Source organism: Megascapheus bottae, chromosome 7, assembly GCF_031878675.1.
Source record: "Megascapheus bottae isolate mThoBot1 chromosome 7, mThoBot2.hap1, whole genome shotgun sequence".
Lineage (NCBI taxonomy): Eukaryota > Metazoa > Chordata > Mammalia > Rodentia > Geomyidae > Megascapheus > Megascapheus bottae.
The window spans coordinates 19,708,780-19,731,488 of NC_143515.1; the positions used below are offsets into that span (position 1 = coordinate 19,708,780).

A 22,709-nucleotide genomic window follows, 5' to 3' on the forward strand; every position below is an offset into this window, starting at 1 on the left:
AGGAGCAAGAAAAAGTTAATTCTAAAACAACTAGAAGGACAGAAATAAGAAAAATAAAATCAGAAATATCAGAGATTGAAATAAGATCTACTATACACAAAATAGATAAATCAAAAAGTTGGTTCTTTGAAAGAGTCAACAAAATAGACAGACTCCTGGCAAGATTAATCAAAAAAAGGAAAGGGGATACTCAAATAAACAAGATTAGAGACCCCACGGGAACAATTACAACTGATTCCCAAGAAATTCAGTCCATAATGAATAGGTACTACCAGAACCTATATTCAAAGAAACAAGAAAATCTAGTAGAAATGGATGATTGCTTAAATAAATATAGGCTACCCACACGGAACAACCTTGAGGTAAACAAGTTGAACAGACCAATTTCTTACAACGAAATTGTGGAAGCAATCAGGGAAATGCCAACTAAAAAAAGCCCAGGTCCAGATGGTTTCAGTGCGGAATTCTACAAGACATTTAAAGATGAAATAATACTCTTGAAACTCTTCCGAGAAATAGAAACAGAAGGAGCAATACCAAACTCATTTTATGAAGCTAATATTACTCTCATCCCCAAACCAGGGAAAGACACAAGAAAAAAAGAAAACTACAGACCTATCTCTCTAATGAACACAGACGCAAAACTCCTCAATAAAATATTGGCCAACAGAATCCAGAAACAAATTAAAAAAATCATACACTATGATCAAGTAGGCTTCATCCCACAGATTCAAGGCAGGTTTAACATTGGCAAATCAATCAATGCAACACATCACATCAATAGAGCTAAGAATAAGAATCATATGATAATTTCTCTAGATGCAGAGAAGGCATTTGACAAAAACAACATCCATTCACGTTGAAAGCCCTAGGAAAAATAGGAATAAGTGGTACAATCCTCAAAATAGTGAAAGCCATATATGAAAAACCTACAGCCAGTATTACACTAAATCCGGAACTAGACAGGGATGCCCACTCTCTGCACTTCTCTTCAGTCTAGTACTGGAACCCTTAGCCCAAGCAATAAGGCAAGAAAAGGACATCAAAGGGATCCACATAAGGAAAAAAGAAATTAAACTACCCCTATTAGCAGATGACATGATCCTCTACTTCAGTGACCCAACAAACTCCACTCCCAAACTTCTAGAATTAATAAATCACTTTAGGAAAGTGGCAGGATACAAAATCAACCTTCAGAAGTCAGTAGCCTTCTTGTACATCAACAAAACACAAACAGAAGGCCAAATCAAGAAAATGATCCCATTCGCAATAGCCCCCAAGAGAATAAAATACTTAGGAATTAACTTAACAAAAGATGTAAAGGAATTATTTAATGAAAACTATAAAAGCCTAATGAAAGAAATTAAAGAGGACACTAGGAAATGGAAAGACAGCCCATGCTCATGGTTAGGGAGAACCAACATAGTGAAAATGGCTATACTGCCAAAATTGATATACAAATTCAATGCAATCCCCATCAAAATCCCAAAGACATTCTTTATGGAAATAGAAGATATAATCTAAAGATTTATATGGAATAAGAAAAGACCTAGAATAGCCAAAACAATTCTAGGCAAAAAGAGCAATGCTGGTGATATTACAATACCAGACTTCAAACTCTACTATAGAGCCATAATAACAAAAACTGCTTGGTATTGGCACAAAAACAGACCAGAGGATCAGTGGAACAGAATAGAAGACCCAGGAATAGAACCACATACCTATAGTCAACTTGTATTTGACAAAGGAGCCAAAGATATACAGTGATACAAACACAGCCTATTCCATTATTGGTGCTGGCAAAACTGGGCAGCCACATGCAGAAAAATAAAAATTGACCCTAGCCTTTCGCCATGCACAAGCATTATCTCAAAGTGTATGAAAGACCTCAGTGTCAGACCAGAAACTGTGAAACTGCTGCATGATAAAGTAGGAGAGACACTGGAACTCATAGGCATAGGCAAAAGTTTCCTGAAGAGAATCCCAGGGTCACAACAGATTGGAGAGAGACAGAATAAATGGGACTACCTAAAAATAAAATTTTCTGTAGAGATAAAAACATAGTCGCAAAAGTATAGAGACAACCAACCAACTGGGAAAAGATATTCACCAACAATACATCTGACAAATGCTTAATATCCAGTATCTACAGGGAACTCAAGAACCTAATCCCCCCCAAACTCAATAAACCATTCACTAAATGGGCAAGGGAACTAAAGACAGACTTATCAGAAGAAGAGATTAAAATGGCAGAAAAGCATATGAAAAAATGTTCATCATCTATGGTCATAAAGGAAATGCAGGCCTGGAGTTTAGCCTAGTGGTAGAGTGCTTGCCTAGCATGCACGAGGACCCGGATTCAATTCCTTGGTACCACATACATAGAAAAAAGCCAGAAGTGGTGCTAAGGCTCAAGTAGTAGAGCTCTAGCCTTGAGAAAGTCCAAGGACAGTGCTCAGGCCCTGAGCTCATGGCCCAGGACTGGCAAAAAAAAATAAAGGAAATGCAAATCAAAACAACCCTAAGATTCCACCTTACCCCAACAAGAATGGCCAAGATTTTGAATTCAGATAATGACAGTTGCTGGCGGGGTTGTGGGGAAAAAGGAACCCTACTACACTGCTGGTGGGAATGCAGACTAGTTCAGCCACTCTGGAAAGCAGTGTGGAGGTTTCTTAAAGAACTGAAAACTGACCTTCCCTATGATCCTGCCATACCACTTCTGGGCATCTATCCTAAACATCATGACCCAAGATATTATAAGGACTCCTACTCAGCTATGTTCATCTCTGCACTATTCACAATAGCCAGGCGATGGAAATGAGCCAGATGCCCTACTACTGCAGATGAATGGATACAGAAAATGTGGTATATATACACAATGGAATTCTACATAGCCAACAGACAAGATAAAATAATGGCATTCACAGGGAAGTGGATGAATCTAGAATGAGTCATCTTGAATGAGACAAGTCAAGACCTAAGGAACAAACGGCGCATGGTATCCTTCGTATGTGGTTACTAAATCCAAAGAGTACAAGAGTGAGGACTCAATAACTGCATACCCAAAGCTATGGACATGGTAATGGAAATATAAACATAAGTATATAGACATAAAAACCTATGACTATAGACATAGTGTTTTATTTCTTAAATTAATATATTTCTATGACATACAAACCCTTAGCCTAATTTTGATTAAGTTCTAAATACTAAGTCCCAGTGATTGTAAATAGAGATTCCCTCCTTGAACACTTGTTTGTTAAAATTGTCATTTAAAATATGATGTAAAAATCAACATTAATAAATTCTTTAAAAAAATATCACTACTAATCCAAGGATTTACAATTTATTTAATGGAGTATATTAGTTTTTATTTAATACTCAAAAATGTGTCAGAATCAGCCAGTGGGCATTTCTAGTTTGCTGAATTCTCTCCACCTTTTCCTTCTCCTCATTCATGAGGAACTCATAGTTAGTGGCAGAAAATGGTCCAAACTCATTGTGCTCTTCTACTTTTGATAAAGTATCAATTATATCTGCAAGAGTCACTAGTTTCATTTATGAGAGAAGATCTTGGATGTCCCTTAGTGGTAGTTTTTTCTGTTATTGAAACTAGAGAATCATTACTCTAGGCTAGGAAAAATTATCAATCCATATATCTTCATCTATTCATATACATGCATGTATTCTTACATGCACACATTCATATATATGTGTATATATGTTTACATACACATATGTGAATTTATGAGGATTTCTCCACTTGTGTCCACAACTTAAGGTTATAATTAAATAAAATCTTAGACAAAATTTATTATTTTCCTTTGTCCATACATAATCTGTATAAAATCTATGAATATGTCACTAAAGTTGGGCAAAATTTTTATCTAATTAGGTTACACTTTTTTACCTCAAGAGTAAGATTATTAACTTTAATTATCCTTCATAGTTTAGTTTTAGCCATGTGATCAACAGTTCTTCTGGAACATGGGAAATTCCTGGTGACACTTCCATTTATACTGGCATATTAAACCCCACCTCCTTCCCTGTCCCCCCCTCACATTTGTTTACACACTCCTCAGACTGTGGTAATGCTGATAAGATGAGACAATTTGCACCCATGCAGTAGTGACTTCCTGGGCCCTGACAACTGCACAAGCAAATCGCACACATATGGGTGTCCTCTTGCGTCACTCCAGGTTAGCATCTTCCATGTAGTCAACAATGCTATTTCTCCCTCCTGTACACAAACACCTCTCCTCACCATTGCTCCTAAATCTGCTGGATACAAAACACTCTTCATGGATATCAAGAACATGATCTTCCTTTTTAGGATTTTACTCACACTGCTTGGCCCAGTAACTTTAACCCAGGTATGGAGCACAATGTTCTCTTAGTAACTAGAAGAGACCACCAACTGAAGGGGGGATATACAGCTTGAGCCAGCACAGTAGACTCCTGAAATAACTTGAATTTATTTTCCTTTTCAAGGATAATCTCTGCTTCTAAACACAGTAGCTTGGGTAAAGACATTTAAAACCCAGAAAGAATAATATGAGGACCACAAGCATGGACATTTGAAAGCATACACAAGCTCAGTTGGAAAAAAAAAGATTGTTTAGAACTTGCTTTTGCAGGTCAGAAATTCAGGAAAAAAATAAGGTTGAGTAGTACAATACAGGAGATGAAGTATTTTGTTGTTGGGGACTGACTGTGGGGTCAGTGACCTTGGACCCGCACAATTGAGTACACAAGGAAGTAAGCTCTTATCATGATTTTGGGCTGTGTAAATAGCTTCTCATTTAACCTGTTTGGGACTTGATAGCTTCTCATTCAACCTATTTCAGACTTGATACTGTTTGTAGGAATGTAGCCCCTGGCAGTTCCCTAGTTTAAAGATGTGTATTTAAGATTGAGAACTGGAAATAAACTGGGCTACAGTCTTGGGCGACAGGCTTCTTAAGCTGTGGCTCCTGATTTGGGCTGTAGCCCTCCTGAACCCCATCTGTTTGTCTCTCTTCTAATTTTTCCTAGTCCTTGCCCCCTATTTCAGGAACCCCAATCTGCGAACCCTGGTTTGCTGCCGGTTGGCCCCGGCATTTTGTTATCAATGTAACAGATTCCTTTTCCTATTTCACCTCTATAGATTTCATTACAGTGCTGTTAAGTCACCACACAGATATTATCAGTGAATCAGAGAAATTCCAAAACTTTCTCTTCTGGATAATAGAAAATTGTGCCAAATTTGTGCAAAATGTCTCTGTAAATTTCTGGAACTAAACTTTAGTGGAAAGGTCTTGTCTCAAATAAAGAAATAGAAAGAAAGAAATTTGATTCTCAAAGGGATTGTTGACCTGATCAACCCACAGGAAAGCATCATGGTGATTCTCTTCCGTGTCCTCAACATATTCTGTTGATGAGCTAGGTCCGCTGAGACTCAGAATGGGTGCAGTCACTGAGATGAGGCAGCTGGACCTCTGTGCTTATCCCTGCCCAGAGGATGCTGATTTGCATGGCCAACAGCACAGCCCACTGCCCTCAGCACTTCTTCATAGGCTGCTGCTTCCCCTTTGCAGCAGTCAGTCCAGTCAGCACCCAGCATGGACATGAGGACCCCTGCTCAGCTCCTGGGGTTCCTTCTGATCTGGATCCCAGGTAAGGAAGGACCATGCTAAGGAATAACTCAGCTCAATGTGATCTATGATGTTTTATTCATTAGGAAACCTTCTTAAAAATTGATTAATAATATGGATATTTGTATTCATGTTTCCACACAGGAGTCAGGTGTGACATCCAGATGACCCAGTCTCCATCTTCCCTGGCTGCGTCTCTAGGAGAAACAGTCTCCATCACTTGCAGGGCTAGTGAGGACATTGGATATGCTTTAGCCTGGTACCAGCAACATCCAGGGAAAGGTCCTAAGCCCCTGATCTATGCTGCAGATAATTTGGAAGATGGAGTCCCAACCAGGTTCAGTGGCAGTGGATCTGGGACAGACTTCACTCTCACCATCAGCAGCCTGCAGCCTGAAGATGCTGCCACTTATTACTGTCAACAATATAATGGTTTGCCTCCCACAGTGATACAAATCATAACAAAAACCTCCCATGGAAGCAGAAGTGAGAGGCTGGGCTGCCCCAGCTGCTCCTCCTGATACTTTCACATTCTGACAGTGTTCTCACAGGCATTCAGGCTTAGAAAGTCACTTCATGGTTTTGTTTAGAAAGAGAGGATTTATGTTTTTTATATCATAGTTTTTCTTTTCATGCTTAAGTTCAATAAGACTTAATATTCCCTTCTTAAGAAGGGAACATAGTTTATAGCTCAACGATTCTGAATTATGCCATCACCTGAATTTACACACCAAAAGAAAATGAATGATTTTACTAGTGAGGTATTTTAAAACCAGTGACAGGATCATTATTGCGTTTATCCTGGGGTCTATGTCAGGACTGTGACAAAGTTTCAGACTAATTTCACCTGAGAATTTCATAGAGAGGGATTGAAGGTGTAGCTCATGAGACTGCCAACAACGTGAGAGTTTGATCATAGGCTCCAGAGACCAGAATTAAGATACCCACTTACTTCTGCCCAAGTGAAGACAAAGTCTGAAGGTATAGTCTCTGGTCCCACTGCTGCCTGCTCATGTGTCGTGTGTCAGTGACAGGCCATGAGATCTTGTCCTCTAGGATCAGCATTGGTAGATTCTACCTGTTAGACTGAGGAAAATTCCCAAAGCAGCATTAACTGGCACTTCTGTAAAACCTGTCTGACCAAAAAATGTGAGGATAGGGTCAGCAAATTCTAGAGTTTCCTTTTGCCTTGGAAAAATCTCCATTCTTTGTCAAGTTAAATGTTCTGCTGTGTGATATAAAACAATATCCACCCATTCTTATTGGTAGTAAATAAGTGACTGATGAGAAATAATAATTCTCCCAATAGTTGTGCAGAGCCATGAGCTTCCCTCTCATTACTTGAGGATCAGTGGAGATGGTGGGAATACCTAGACTCTACTCCTCAGCCTGCTATCCATGGAGAACTGGCCTCTACCTCCTGCAGGCCTAGGCAGAGCTCTGCACAATGATGGAAATAGTTAATTGAACTGTTTTTTGTAGATGCCAGACCATTCTCTGTGGCTCATCACGATTGGATTTCACCATGTTCCCTGGGATTCCAGACCGTTTCAGTGGCAATAAGCTAGGAGCATAATTTTAACTATCTTCGGAATTATTTCTGAGCATGAAAATACAATGCTACCTGCTTATTGGACTCAACTGCTATCCTAGTGCTATAGTTTTGAATAGGAAACTACCTGCTTCCCTTGCCTAGTTGTAAATTCATTCATTCAGTGTCAGAGGAAGAAATTATAGCAAAACCTTTAGGAGCATGGACCAGTGAGACCTGATGTTTGTAGAGCTGAGAGGAAATTTTAGATGAACTTTGTATAGTTTGTTTACACAGTGTAAGAAAAATAATTGAAGCTGAATTTGTGGAAACTATACTCATGCTGTTTGGTTTAGCACTCATGATTTATTCTTAGTGATCTACATTAAGTAGTATAATATTGGTAATGTGAAGACACTCATTTCGTTTCTCCTCTACTATTGTTTTCTTCCTTTACTGACCATGTATTCCTCTGCAGGATGAGGGTGCATTCAGGAGAGCATTATCCTAAGGGAGAAGCCAATGAGTACTTGACCACTTAGTTTCAAATACTTACAATCTATCCAGAGTTAAAATGGATAAACTCTATTCAATGCATTTAAAAATGAAAATGTAATACTAAATGTCCTTAGGAAATCTCATTCAAATCACTTTAATAAAAAAAAACAATCATTTTCTTTCCAATTCCCTCTCATCATGCCTTCTCTTCTGCCTCCCTACCGTGTGTGTGTGTGTGTGTGTGTGTGTGTGTGTGTGTGTGTGTTTCTGTGTATGTGTATGTCTTGGATCTGGGGATTTCACTCAAGGAGTCATATATGTTCGGCTTATATTTTACCACAGATCTACATGAAAATAAATATAATTTTGTCATTACACAGTTGATCTTATGTTTTATATACTTTAGATTGTAAAGCATCAGAATCCTTTAAAATGCAAATAAAATGTGCACATGCATACTGAAAATAAATTGTTGACAACTTAAAACAATGATAATGGCCAACACTTATATGCTGTACTGTATATTGAATGTTTTAACTATCCCAGTCTTAAGCTATCATAAGCAGGGGAGATGGACACCTGTAAAACCCACATTGTGGGGGAAGGCAAGATCACAAGGAGTTCAAGGCCAACCTGGGCTCAGAATGAGATTTAAAGTTCCAACATACAAATACAAAACAATCTGAGTTCAGAGTGTGACCACCAACAGAGAGTGTGACCACATTTCAATATACAAAAAAGAAGGGGTTGTAGAATGTTGCTGTTCCATTAACATATAATATCAATTATGCTATCATAGTAGCAATGAGCAAAAGCTAGACCAAAGAAAAATTATTCTACTTTTGTTTAAGAAAACAATTGTGAACTTTGCCATTTCTATACAAATATATTTCATAAAGAGTACAATTAAAATGTAACAGTCCTATAGAAACCTTTTGGAAGGAAATATCTTGGAAGTAGCAAATCAATACTTCAACATTTGGTAGTTTTCCTATATGAAAGAGGCCACATTAATACACTTTCAAGCAAAGGAAGGACACAAGACCACTTGAGCTCTATTTGAAAAGAGAAAAGTGTACCTCAGACAGAAATTAGGGAGATGGGGGGGGGAAGGAAGATGGCGCCGAGACAATAGGGACGCTGCTTAGCTTTCTCTGACAAAAAGGGAGAACCAGGGAGTCCCATGAGCCAACTTTCTAAAGAAATCCACGACAACAAACTCAAAAAGCAACGGAGAAGGACTCAAACCGGAAAAGAAATCCAGATAAAGCTCACATCCAACTTTCTCAAAGAATTCGGAATGCGAGGACCCCTCCCCCACCTCTCGCACAAAGCCCAGGAAAGCCGCACCAGACCAAGATGCGAAAAGCGGCTTGAGCTGGCACCGGCTCCACGTGGGGAAAGCGGGGGCGGGCACGGGCTCTAATCCACGAAAAGTGGCGACAGTGGAGGGCACCAGGCTGGGAACACAAGGGCTGCAGAAACCACCACAGAACCGGGCCAGCGGAAGCAGCGGAACCCAGACGCGGAACCAGACAGCAAGCAGCGGGACCCAGACGCAGAACACAGGCGGCGGCGGAGACCCTAGGGGAGTGAAAGACTCCCCACCACCGTGGAACACCCCCAGACGGACGCAGAGGCGTGAGTAATACAGCGCATCCCCAAACACAACGGGAAAGCGGAGCGTGTGCCAAGCAATAGAACTTAACTCAGACCCCAACACCGCGCCCCGAGAAAGACTGGCGGGAGCAGGGGGGCAAGGAATTTAGAATCTTGTCCCTCCCCTCAACAGCCCCCTCCCTCAGGCCATTGACTGGAGATTGACAGGCTGGCTACCCATAAGACCCAGCACCCCATCAAGGGAGGCGGGGCTGTCCCAACTCCCACCCACCCAACAGGCTCAACCCCCAGCCCTCTGACTGGAGACTGACAAGCGGGCAGACCCTAAGACTCAGCACCCCACCAGGGGAGGCGGAGCTATCCCAGCTCCCACCCGCCCACCAGGCTCCTCACCCAGGCCACTGGATCTGGAGAGTAGAGGGCTTTGAGACCCTGCCTTACAAAAGTGGGTAGGGGGTGCGGGTAAATAGGAGCCAGCATCTGTCCCCCCTCAATTCTCGAGCGGGGCATCCTCCAGCTGGAAACCCTGAGCAAGACACCACCGAGGGCCGCCCCCACAGTCACAGACTCTGACAAAGCAGTGGAAACACAGCAGGGATCTGAAGGGCCAACCAGCAGCCAAGCTCCCCTTCTGAGAACCAAAAAGGCATGGCTCCGCCCTTGGAGCCCATGCCCCCAGCTGGGCCCTGCCCCTGGGAACAGAGGGGCCTCCTGCTGGTCCTGCTGAGAGGTCCTGAAACTCTCAATCCCCAGACCCTTGGCTTGGGGCCGCCCCTGAAAGCAGCACAGGAAGTCTGCCAGCTACAGAGGTCTAGGTTGGTTATATCTGAAAAACTATAATCGTGTTTAGTATTAATCTTGCTCCCATTTTCAAATGGGCAGAACAAGAAACTCAAGAAAAATGTCAAATCAAGAAACAACACCTCCCACCTCCCCCACCCAATGTAAACAGCCAATGGAACAGTCACTGGCAAGCCTAGAGGAGAGTCTTCCAAGTGCTGTACAAATGCAATTGATAAACATCATTAATGAAAAATGTGAAAATATAAAGAAAGAGATAAGGGAGGAAGCCATAGCTGAACAAGAGGAAACCATAAACAAGATGATAAGCGAAAAAGAAGGAGCCATAAAGGAAGCCATAATAAAGGCTGTTCAAAGAAAGATGGATGAATTCATAGAATCCACAAATAAAAAGGTGACCGAACTCCAGCAAATGTTCAAAGAAAATAAAGCTACTGACCTAACCACTCAAATGGAAATCAAGGAGCTAAAGAAATCCATACATGATCTAAAAGAAAAGATGCAAGGCATCAAAAATGAGCAATTAGTAGCAAGGGAGATGAAAAATAAAGTAGATAGCTTTGATAGCAGGTTAGACAATGCAGAGGAGAGAATTTCCGGGGCTGAAGATAATTTAGATATTATAGAGAAAGAACAGAAAATGGGTCAATCCAAAACTAGGAAAAATGAGAAAGCGCTTCAGGAGGTCCAAGATACAATTAGGAAGCCTAATTTAAGGCTAATTGGTATTGAGGAGGGTCTGGAGAAAGAGGTCAATGGTATTGGAAATATACTTCAGAGAATCATCTCAGAGAATTTCCCAAATATCCAGAAGGGCAGACCCATCCAGATACAAGAATCTCTTAGAACCCCAAACAGACCTGACCAGAAAAGAACATCTCACCGCCACATCGTAATCCGAACTGGATCAGTAGAAACCAAAAAAAGGATCCTAAAGACAGCCAGGGAAAAGGGTTCAGTAACCTATAAAGGAAAACCAATCAGAATCACCCCAGATTACTCAGCAGAGACCATGCAAGCAAGAAGTGACTGGAAGCATATATGTCATGCCCTTAAGTCAAACAACTACCAACCAAGAATACTGTAGCCAGCTAAGCTCTCATTCATAACTGAGGGAACAATAAAAACATTCCATTCCAGGGAAAAGCTGCAACAATATGTCGCAACAAAACCAACACTACAGAGAATTCTGCAAGATGTTCTATACATAGAAAACCAAAATAAAGGCAATATAGGGAAAGAAATGGCACCAAAACAGCATACCACCTAAGGACCACAAGAACTGTCAAGACACAGGCCCAAATAAAAGCTTTTAAAAATGGTAGGACCTAATAAATATCTCTCAATCCTAACTCTCAATATCAATGGACTCAACTCTCCAATTAAACGGCATAGGCTGTCTAGTTGGATCAAAAAGCAAGAGCCATCGTTCTGCTGTCTTCAAGAGACACATCTTACCCAAAAAAACAAGCATCTTTTGAAAGTGAGAGGTTGGAATAAACTCTATCAAGCTAACGGCCCCCATAAACAGGCTGGAGTTGCCATCCTCATATCAGATAAAATAGACTTCAAACCAAAATTAGTAAGAAAAGACAAAAAAGGTTACTACATACTACTAAAGGGATCTTTCCTCCAGGAAGACATAACGATCCTAAATATTTACACACCCAATCCCGGAGCTCCAAACTTCATCAAGCAAACTTTACTTACACTGAAACCATACATAGATTGAAATACAGTGATTGTCGGTGACTTTAACACACCACTCTCACCTATGGACAGATCAACAAGGCAAAAACTCAACAGAGAAACCTTAGAACTGAAAAACTATATAGACCAACTAGATCTAACAGACATCTGCAGAATATTCCACCCAGCAACAACACAATATACGTTTTTCTCAGCAGCACATGGAACATTTTCCAAAATAGATCACATCTTAGGCCATAAAACAAACCTGGACAGATTCAGAAACACAGAAATTACTCCATGCACACTCTCAGACCACAAAGACATCAAACTTGAACTGAACACACACCTCCACCAACGAAAACCCTGTAACTCATGGAGACTGAACAACACATTGTTGAACCACCAATGGGTCATTGAAGAGATCAGAACAGAAATCCAACAGTTTATGAAATTTAGCAGTAAGGAGCACACAAAATACCAACTCCTTTGGGACACAGCAAAGGCAGTACTCAGAGGAAAATTTATAGCGCTGAGTGCCTACAACAACAAGTTGGAAAAATTGCAAACCAACAAGTTAATGTCCCACCTTAAGCTCTTGGAAAAAGAGCAACAAACCAACCCTAATCCCAAATAGAAGAAAGCAAATAATTAAAATCAAAGCAGAATTAAATGGTTTGGAATCCAAAAAAACTATAGAAAGAATCAACAAAACAAGGAGTTGGTTCTTTGAAAGAAATAACAAAATTGACAAGCCCTTAGCAAATCTTACCAAAAAAGAAGAGAGCATATCGAAATAAACAAAATCGCAGATGAAAATGGTAATATCACGACAGAAATTACCAAGATCCAGAATATCATGAGGGAATACTTCTCAAACCTTTATGCCAACAAATTTGAGAACCTAGATGAAATGGATGAATTCCTAGCCAATATTAACATACCCACACTGAACCAAGAAGAACTAAGCCAACTTAACAGGCCTATTTCAAGCTCTGAAATAGAAATGGCAATTAGAGAACTTCCACCTAAGAAAAGCCCAGGGCCAGATGGATTCACAGCTGAATTCTATAAGGTCTTCAAAGCAGAGCTCACACCAATACTCCTCAAGCTCTTCAACGAAATTGAAAATGAAGGTTCCTTACCAAACTCATTCTATGAAGCCAGTATAACCCTCATCCCCAAACCAGACAGAGATTCATCAAAGAAAGAGAACTATAGACCTATATCTTTGATGAACATCGATGCAAAACTTCTCAACAAAATACTGGCCAACCGTCTACAACAACTCATCAAAAAAATTATACACTATAATCAAAGTGGATTCATCACAGGGAGGCAAAGCTGGTTCAACATATGCAAATCAATTAATATAATTCAACACATCAACAGGAGCAAAGACAAAAATCACATGATTGTCTCAATAGACGCGGAAAAGGCATTTGACAAGATCCAACACCCCTTCATGTTAAAAGCTCTGGAGAAACTAGGAATCCATGGAACATTCCTTAATGTAATAAAGGCTGTGTATGAGAAACCTACTGCTAGTATTACACTTAATGGTGAAAATCTAAAGCCATTCCCTCTAAAATCAGGAACGAGACAAGGATGCCCATTCTCTCCACTACTCTTTAACATAGTACTAGAATTCCTAGCCAGTGCAATAAGGCAAGAAGCAAGCATAAAGGGGATCCAAGTAGGGAAAGAGGAAATAAAACTATCCCTCTTTGCAGATGACATGATTCTGTATTTAAAGAATCCTATAGACTCTACTCCCAAGCTCCTTGAGCTGATCCAAAGCTTTGGAAGAGTAGCAGGCTATAAAATCAACCCTCAAAAATCAACTGCCTTCCTTTATGCCAACAGTGAGAGGAACGAGGCAATAATCAGGAAAGAAACTCCTTTCACAATAGCCTCAAAGAAAATAAAGTACCTAGGAATTAGCTTAACTAAGAATGTAAAGGACCTTTTTGACGAAAACTTCAAAACCCTAAAAAAGGAAATTAAAGCAGAACTAAGGAAATGGAAAAACCTCCCATGCTCCTGGATTGGAAGGATCAACATTGTGAAAATGACAATCTTGCCAAGAGCTATCTACAAATTCAGTGCAATACCCATCAACATCCCAATGTCATTCTTTAAAGAAATAGAAGAGGCAATCCAAAATTTCATATGGAATAATAAAAGACCCCGTATAGCAAAAACACTTCTTAGCAGAAATAACAGTGCTGGAGGAATTTCAATTCCAAACTTTAGACTCTATTACAGAGCTATAATCCTCAAAACAGCTTGGTACTGGCACAGGAACAGGCCTGAAGACCAATGGAATAGAACTGAGGACCCAGATATTAAATCACAGACCTATGGCCACCTAATCTTTGACAAGGGAGCCAAAAAAATAGAATGGAAGAAAGACAGCCTCTTCAACAAGTTGTGCTGGCAGAACTGGTTAAGCACCTACAGAAAACTAAAGCTGGATCCTTCTTTGTCACCTTGTACTAGAATTAACTCCAAATGGATCAAAGACCTGGAGGTAAAAGCTGACACACTGAAAACTCTACAGGAAGGAATAGGAGATACACTAGGCCTCCTTGGCACAGGTCGAAACTTTCTTAATAAGGACCAAGAATCACAACAAATCAGAGAAAGGCTGGATAAGTGGGACTGCATTAAACTGCAGAGCTTTTGTATGGCAAAGGACATAGCTAGTAAACTAATCAGGAAGCCTACAGAGTGGGAGAAGATCTTCACCAACCAAACAACGGACAAAGGCCTCATATCTAAAATATATCAACAACTCAAAAAATTGAATCACTCCAAAACTAACCTCCAACGTAACAACCATCCCATTAAAAATGGGCCAAAGACTTAAAGAGAGTCTTCTCTGAAGAAGAAACAAAAATGGCTTATAGACACATGAAGAAATGCTCTACATCTCTGGTCATAAAAGAAATGCAAATCAAAACAACTCTAAGATTCCACCTCACTCCAGCTAGAATGGCCAGGATTAGGAAAACGAATGTCAACAGATGCTGGAGGGGATGTGGCCAGGAGGGATCACTACTACACTGTTGGTGGGAGTGCAAACTCATCCAACCACTATGGAAAGCAGTGTGGCAGTGCCTCAAAAGGCTAAACATAGAACTCCCCTATGACCCAGCAATTCCACTACTTGGCATTTACCCAACCATCCAGAAACAAGGACATACTAAACCCACTAGCACAACAATGTTCATTGCAGCACTATTCACCATAGCAAAGATATGGAACCAACCTAGATGTCCCTCAGTTGATGAGTGGATCAACAAGTTGTGGTATTTGTACACAATGGAATTCTATGCTGCTGTCAGAAAGAATGACATTGCCCCATTTGTAAGGAAATGGAAAGACTTAGAAAAAATCATATTAAGTGAAGTAAGCCAGACTCAAAGGAACTTAGGCTCAATGGTTTCCCTCATTCGCCATAATCAGTAGAAACCTTGGGCTCTACTAGCAGAGATTTGCAATAGAGCAAAATCTTGATACATAAGGACATATAATGTGAAGCTAATTAAAAGGACCTCTAGGATAGTGAAACAAAAGCCATATAATGAATGATTGTTGTCCTTAATGTACTATGTTGTATCTCATCTCCTTTGCTGTCCCTTGTTATCTCATATTGGTATAGTATCTCACTTTGTTATCTACTATATTGAATTTATTTGTATTTGGATATTTGAAATTTGATAGGGAAGGGGGGAAAACCAAGACTGGTGGGGGGTGTGGGGGGGGAGGGAAATGGGTACCAAGACATGTGAAAAGGTATCAATGTATGTGAATTAACGCACCTTCTATCTGGCAAATATCATGTAACTCTTTTACTAATTACAATAAAAAATTGAAAAAATAAAAAAAAAAGAAATTAGGGAGATGGATGCCGTCCTCATTTCACAACACTGCGGCAGGTATGGATGTAAAAGATGAAGGTGATCAATCACTAGATTATACCCTGGATTACAATAGCTACTATTGATCCACATGTCTGGTGGCCTCAGTGCTACCATGTGCAATTGCCACAGCAGCTATGCCTATCTGAGTTAGCTCTGGGAGGTTTGTGACACAGGAGATCAGATGCTGCCCTGACAGCGCTAGAGTAGGAGACCTCATCTTTTATCCCACCCACCCTGATGTTAGGCCCTAGAGTTCTTCAGGAATATTTTCTAAAACCATGTTATTAACTTTCCAAGTATATCTTAGTAGCCCATTTTTAAATATCTTGTGATGAATATTTTTAAGAATTTCAGGTTGTCTTTTACATTTTCATCTTGAACTCGATGTATCAATTATTGAGAAGAAGGATTGTTTTATGTTCCCTACAGAATCCATTCTGGAGATGGATGGAAAGGACCCACAAGATACAGTTAGGAAAAAAAGCATCACAAGTAAAAGTGGAGATTGTCAACTACTGAGCTCTAATCTCTGAAACTCTATGAATTGCAGTGTCACAGAAAGATGATTAGAAAGCAAACCAATTCCACAATAAATGAAAGTACTGCTTATCTTACAATAGCAAAGTAAGAATGAGCAGTTTGCTATGCAGATCACAGTTCTGTATGTTGCAAGATTAGGCTAGTGTCTCCCTGCCCTGGAAAAGAAATAGGGATTAGAGGAATATATAATCAGCAGAGAGAACTTGACAGAAACACTGCATCTTTCTTGAGATAATGAGGTCAAATAATCTAACTGATCATGTTGAAACAGGAAGACAGAAGGGACTCATGTCTTTTCTACCGTTATCAAGTTGCTGCCCAAGCCTGCACTTCCATACTTGTCAGACTTCTGTGTGAATCAGTGCTCCACTGTGGTTTCTTGTGCTTGAGTAGTGAGATGATTCCTCTGAATTCTGTCCTGATTAACTCCATCCTGCAGTAAGCTGTCACAGAGCTGTTCTTTATGCCACACTGCAGCAGACCAAGCTGTTCCTCCTATAATTGCACAGCTTGTTTAGATCATCAGATTCTGTGATAAAGGAAAGTCAGAGTGCAGAAAGACAATAGGATTTTTCTAGTGTCATGTCATTTGGGACTGTAGTTCTATCTGCTGTTTTCATATGAGGTGATGATCTAGATCTGAATTTGCATTATTTGGTTACAGCTCCATTAAATAAGAGCTCAGATCTTGGTTGGCACAGTTAAAGACTTGGATATGTGCAGTCAACTCCAGACAATCAGGTGCTTTTTAAACAATCTTATTAAACTAGATTTGTATGAGACATATTTTGGACTGAGCCACAGACCTGCTTCCCATTTTCTAGTGATTAATTAGAAATAAGAGTTTCACTAGCTAGTGTCCAGGCTGGCTTTGAACCTCCATCCTCAGATCTCAGTCTCCTGAATAGCTAAGATTACTGGCATGAGCCACAGCAACTAGCTTTATTTAAATTTTTTTACCGAAAAGAAGTACATATTCAGACCATTCTACACCACAAGCAGAACACACTTTTTCTTCTTCTGACAAATACACATGGAACATTCTCTGTGATAAGCCACATCAGATCTTGGTAAATATAAGGAGAGGAAATCAAGTAGAAGGAAATTGTGAACCAATGTTAGAATGAAAACTACAAAGCTCACAAAAAAGAGGACAAAACCTCCCACATTTATTTTCAAAATTTGACAAAGTAGCGATCAAAAGTCCTATTATAAAATATTATGACAAATGAAAATGCACGTAACCATACCTGAATTTACTAAATGTAGCAAAAGCTATAGTAGGAACAGAGTTCATAGCTGTGAATGCCTACATAAACAAAGAACAAGTTTTGAAGCAGGTATTGGTCTTGGAACAATAAGGCATTCCTGGCATCTTCAGAACAGGAGACTATAGCTTCAACCCCCACCCCTCCATTACACCTTACAGTATTGGGCATTTTCTTTTCTTTTCTTTTTTTTTTCTGTGGGTCATGGAGCTTGAACTCGGCCTTGGAGCTGTCCCTGAGCTCTTCAGCTCAAGACTACCGCCCTAACCTTGAGCCAAGCTACACTGCTTGTTTTCTAGAGGTTAATTGGAGATAAGTTTCAAGGTACATTTGTGCCCGGGTTGGCTTTGAACCTTGATCCTCAGATCTCAGCCTTCTGAGTAGCTAGGATTACAAGTATGAGCCACTGTGCCCAGCACTTAGGGAAGATTTCCAAAACCACAGTATTGTCCATCTCTCATGGATCACACTATCCAGCCCTTAACTGTCTTGTGACTATTGTCTTTTCCTAAATTGAATATTGATTAACAGTTTGTTTGTTTTTTTCCACAACTAGATGTCTGAATTACTGAGAGGAAGCACCATTTGCTCTTTCCTACAGAATCCTTCCTGGTGAGTAAGAAAAACAGATCCAGCTTCTTAAGTAAGTGGAAAGATCCATTGTCAAGAGTTACTGAGATTCAGTATCTAAAATTCTGTGAGATGCAAAGCCACAGAAAGTCCATTAGATGGCAAACAAACCCCACTGTCTATGTAGAAACAGTAGAGATTGATTAGAGATTGATGGGGTGCTATTACCAACAAGGAGTCCCATAGGCTCGAATGAAAACCCTGCAAGAACCAGGCACATGTGGGATGCACAGGTGGCTTGTTGACCTTTGTGGAAAACCACTCTGTGCTAGGTTTTGAGGCTGGAAACCTAGCCTTGCCTCTATCCCTGCTTCCTCTGTGACCACACAGTCCATCTCGTAAGGACTGAAGTGTGTCCTCCAAGTTGGTATGTAGAAATCCTGCACCAAATCAGGGCATACTTGGAGAAAGAGCTATAAGAAGAGAATGAAGTGTACCTTAGGTCATTCATGCGGAAGAATATAGGCCATACTCTCACTGGGTGTGTATTTAATACTTATGCTTTCTTGGACAGGAGAGTGTCTGCATGTTTGGCTCTCTGATTAGAATCTTATCACCTGTTTGAAGTATCAAATCAGAATGAGAATTTTGAGATGTCTATATTGTCTCTCTTAGGTACCAAAGGTCAGGCTTTCTGTGGGTTCTGGAGGGGGTTTGGCATGCCACTTCAGAGCCAATAAACATGTGTTGCTTTAGGTGATAAAGACTCTAGGAGAGGAGCTTTTTCCAGTGAGTTCTGTACCCAAAGCTTCTTTGCCCTTGCAATGAAGATCCACTGTTTCTCCCAAGGTTCCTTATGTCACTGTAAATCCTCAGAAACAGGAAGGATGAATGCTCCAGCAGCAGGAGCACAGGGGTGGTTTTGGGGCCTCATGCTACTGAGGAATGTTGAGTGGAAAGGGTTCTGGGAGATTGTGTAAGGAGCACTTATTTTTAGCACAACGACTCAATGTGTGAAAATGTATTGTCATATAACACAAGGAAGAAAAATTACGTGCACATATATTCAAATTAGGAATAATTAGGTTTTCACCAAGCTGCAGCCCCATCTGAAGTTCTTCAGTCCCAGAAGTACATTATGGCTTTATCCATGACCATCAGTTCTTTTGAGTGTTTTATAATAATCTGAGAAGCACATACTTATGAAGAAGACCTACTCTAGAACTATTATTTTTAACAGGAAATTGTCAGTTGCTTATACATCGGTTTAGGGGAGACTGAGGCCTGAAAGTCTGGAAACCATAAAGATGTAGATCTTTATTTTTTGTAGTCAAGCTATAATGTCAGTGCCTAGCAAAATAAAAACAAGACAATGTGAGGTTTATTTTCATCCAGTCTTCATGTTTTTTATAGAAACTTTTCTCCCTTTAATTCCTCTCTCTTCTAAGAGTCATTAACATAGAATGTAGAATAAAGAAAATTAGAGTGAATCTTGAAGACAGTAAAAGTTTGTTCTACTCACCGGACAGACTGCACAGGCTAGCCCATGGTGATTGATTTGCATGTGCCAAAGCACAGTCCACAGCCCTCAGACTTCATAATAGACTGCTCACTCCCTGTGGTGGAGTCAGTCCAGCAGTCAGCACACAGCATGGACATGAGGACCCCTGCTCAGCTCCTGGGGCTCCTGCTGGTCTGAATCCCAGGTAAGAAAGAACCATGCTGAGGAGTAACACAGTTAACTGTTATTCGTGATGCTGTACTCTTCACAGAAATCTTAGAGGTTGATGGATAGTGTGGATGTTCGCTTTTTTGTTTCTCCACAGGGGTCAGATGTGATATCCATAGGACCCAGTCTCCATCTTCCCTGGCTGCATCCCTAGGAGACAGAGTCACCATCACTCGCAGGGCCAGTGAGGATATTGGATATGCTTTAGCCTGGCACCAGCAACATCCCAGGAAAGCTCCTAAACCCCTGATCTATAGTGCAGATAATTTGGAAGATGGAGTCCCAACCAGGTTCAGTGGCAGTGGATCTGGGACAGACTTCACTCTCACCATCAGCAGCCTGCAGCCTGAAGATGCTGCCACTTATTACTGTCAACAGGGTTATGATGATCCTTCCACAGTGATACAAGTCATAACATAAACTACAAGGGAAGCAGAAGTGAGAGCTACTTCTCATGCTTCTACTTGCAGGATCTGCTCTAGAATCACAGGACAGCGATCTTATATGTCTCAGTCTCTGGAGTGAGTGTGCTGGGCTGAAAGTTGAAATATTAAAATTAGAGTAAAGACTACAAACATCTAAACGCACTGTATTTGTTTTTGCATTTTTTAACCTCTAACAGGTATTCACACTGTGCACAGAGATACTTCTAATTATTATGTCTAACATTTGTTTTGTGATTTCAAAACATTTTATGCATAAATTCCATCAGCAATTAAAGACTTTTTGCTACTTTATCCTTCTGGTTCATGCCTTTTGTGTTTTTATTTTCTGTTTTGGTTTTAGCTTTTCTTATTGCATTTGGAGAACTTCAGTACAATTTTAGGTACAGAGGGTGAGAGTGAACATTGCATTCCTTAATACAACTTGAGTGATAAAATGTTAAATACTCATTGCAAGTTTGGCCTACTAATAGAGTGCTTGCCTAGCATGCACAGAACACTGGGTTCAATTCCTCTTTACCACATACGTAGAAAAAAGCCAGAAGTGGTGCTCAGGCTCAAGTGCTAGAGCTTTAGCCTTGAGAAAGTCCAAGGACAGGAAAAAATATATTGACTTTATAGGCAATAGAGGGAATTGAAAGCATGTTTTTATCCAGGATGCTATATGCATACTAGTAAATGATAAATGATGAATTTCAAGTAAGATATTTGGTTCTATTGGGTTTTTTGGTTTTAGTTGTGTTTGAACTCAGGGTTTCTTGCTAAGTAGGCTCTATAATTTGTGTCATCCCACCATCACTTTATATAGCTCTTGAAAAATACATTTTAACAAGGACGTTGTACAGGATAGAGTGAATTTCATATCACCAGTGTTGTTGGAAGAAAACATAGTAAGGCATTGTCTCATGCCCAATTACCAGGCATCAAGACCTGGGAGAAGGACATGAGAAGAAAGAACAATCTGGGCAGACAGCTCTTGCACCTCCCCAACCTCCAGAACTTTGAGAAAAGAAATTCCATTATCAAAGTAACATTTCTCTTGGTATTTTGGTTTCCTTCAGCAATCTACGAAAACAAATACATCAAATCTACAAATTAACTCATTCCAACATCTCTTTTTTTTCTTTTTTACTTTAGATTCTCGCTCAGATTTTGTCTGGTGATTTTACCTAGCTTGGTTTTCTGTTGCAATGCTTCTAATTTCACTACCTGCCTAGCTGCAGATATATGCACGGTCTACTTCAACTTGATTTTTGAGCTAGAGTTTCCCTGCCATACAGGTGGCAGATGTGAATCCAATCTTAAATTCTGTGCTTTCAGGTTAGTTGAGATTACTGGCACGAGTTACCATGTCCAGCCCTCAAAGGAAAAATGTTTATAAATTTTAATACTACTAAACATAATGAAGTGGTCATTTGAAACTCAGAGTAATGGGTAGAAAAAATGTAGTGCATATTGCAACTGTATGTTGGTTCCACATACATTATTATGGACAAAATGAAATAAATAATGGACACAATGTACTTTTCCTTCACTATAAAAAAGAATAATTCCTGTGAACTGATAAGGAGTGATACAATGATACAGTTAAAAACTTGAAGAATTATTTATAACGGAACAAATCTCATATAAAGATGATGGAAGGTGTGGGAACAACATGGTAAACTGCCTCATGCAGCTCCAAGATGCCATGAACTCGAGTTTGCTCAGCTTTTTGAGGAACTGATTGCCCCGAGAGCAAAAGACATTGAGGTTTTGATAGATTTCTTAACCAGTGAAGAATCCATAGCTGCATTGAGGCTGCTAGTTTGTATAAACTGCAGAAAGATAACCACAAAGCTGCTACCTGTCTGGAAGACATTGTTTATCAAGGAGACTTATTTCTGGCTGACATCGCTATTCCCAGCTTAAGACAAGAAGTGGGGCCCACAACCAGCCTTTCCCAACAACTAGTACCATCACACCTCGGACTGAAAAAAGACCAATCCATGCTATTAGAATTCTGCAGGACATAGACCAACATCGCCACAGTAACTTCTCATATGTTCCACCTTTCAGTTATTTTTAATTCACTCATCATTGTTGATAAACAAGCTCCTCAAATCATGATGGCATTTGCTTTAAGCTATCATTGTGTCATCTTTTTGCGTTTACCTCCTCTGGATGAAGATACTAAGACAAGTGTTCATTTGTGTTCATAATATGAAGAAATAAACATATAATAAAGATGAAAAAGATGAAGGAAAAAATGACTTCACATTCCAATTAAGAGAAAAAAATACTAAGCTAAACTAAATTAAAGCACACACAGAGTGAGGATGATATGCAGTAGTTTGTGTCCATCAATGTGACAGCAGGATTTGGGATTTAATTTTTCTTTTAGCATGACTTCTATTATCTTGCTAATTCTCATTAGGGAGGCAATTGCCACCTCATACATATTCATATTACTAGA

The 22,709-nt window shown here is 39.9% G+C and overlaps 2 pseudogenes across 1 annotated transcript; both read left to right on the forward strand.

Moving 5' to 3' along the window:
- Window positions 1–5,603: 5,603 nt before the first annotated feature.
- Window positions 5,604–6,157, forward strand: LOC150060362 (immunoglobulin kappa variable 1D-13 pseudogene; annotated as a pseudogene). The gene is made up of 2 exons (XR_016536301.1): window positions 5,604–5,658; window positions 5,781–6,157. The product of XR_016536301.1 is annotated as an immunoglobulin kappa variable 1D-13 pseudogene (transcript).
- Window positions 6,158–19,733: 13,576 nt separating this feature from the next.
- LOC150060363 (immunoglobulin kappa variable 1-39 pseudogene) lies at window positions 19,734–20,231 on the forward strand (annotated as a pseudogene).
- Window positions 20,232–22,709: the final 2,478 nt, after the last annotated feature.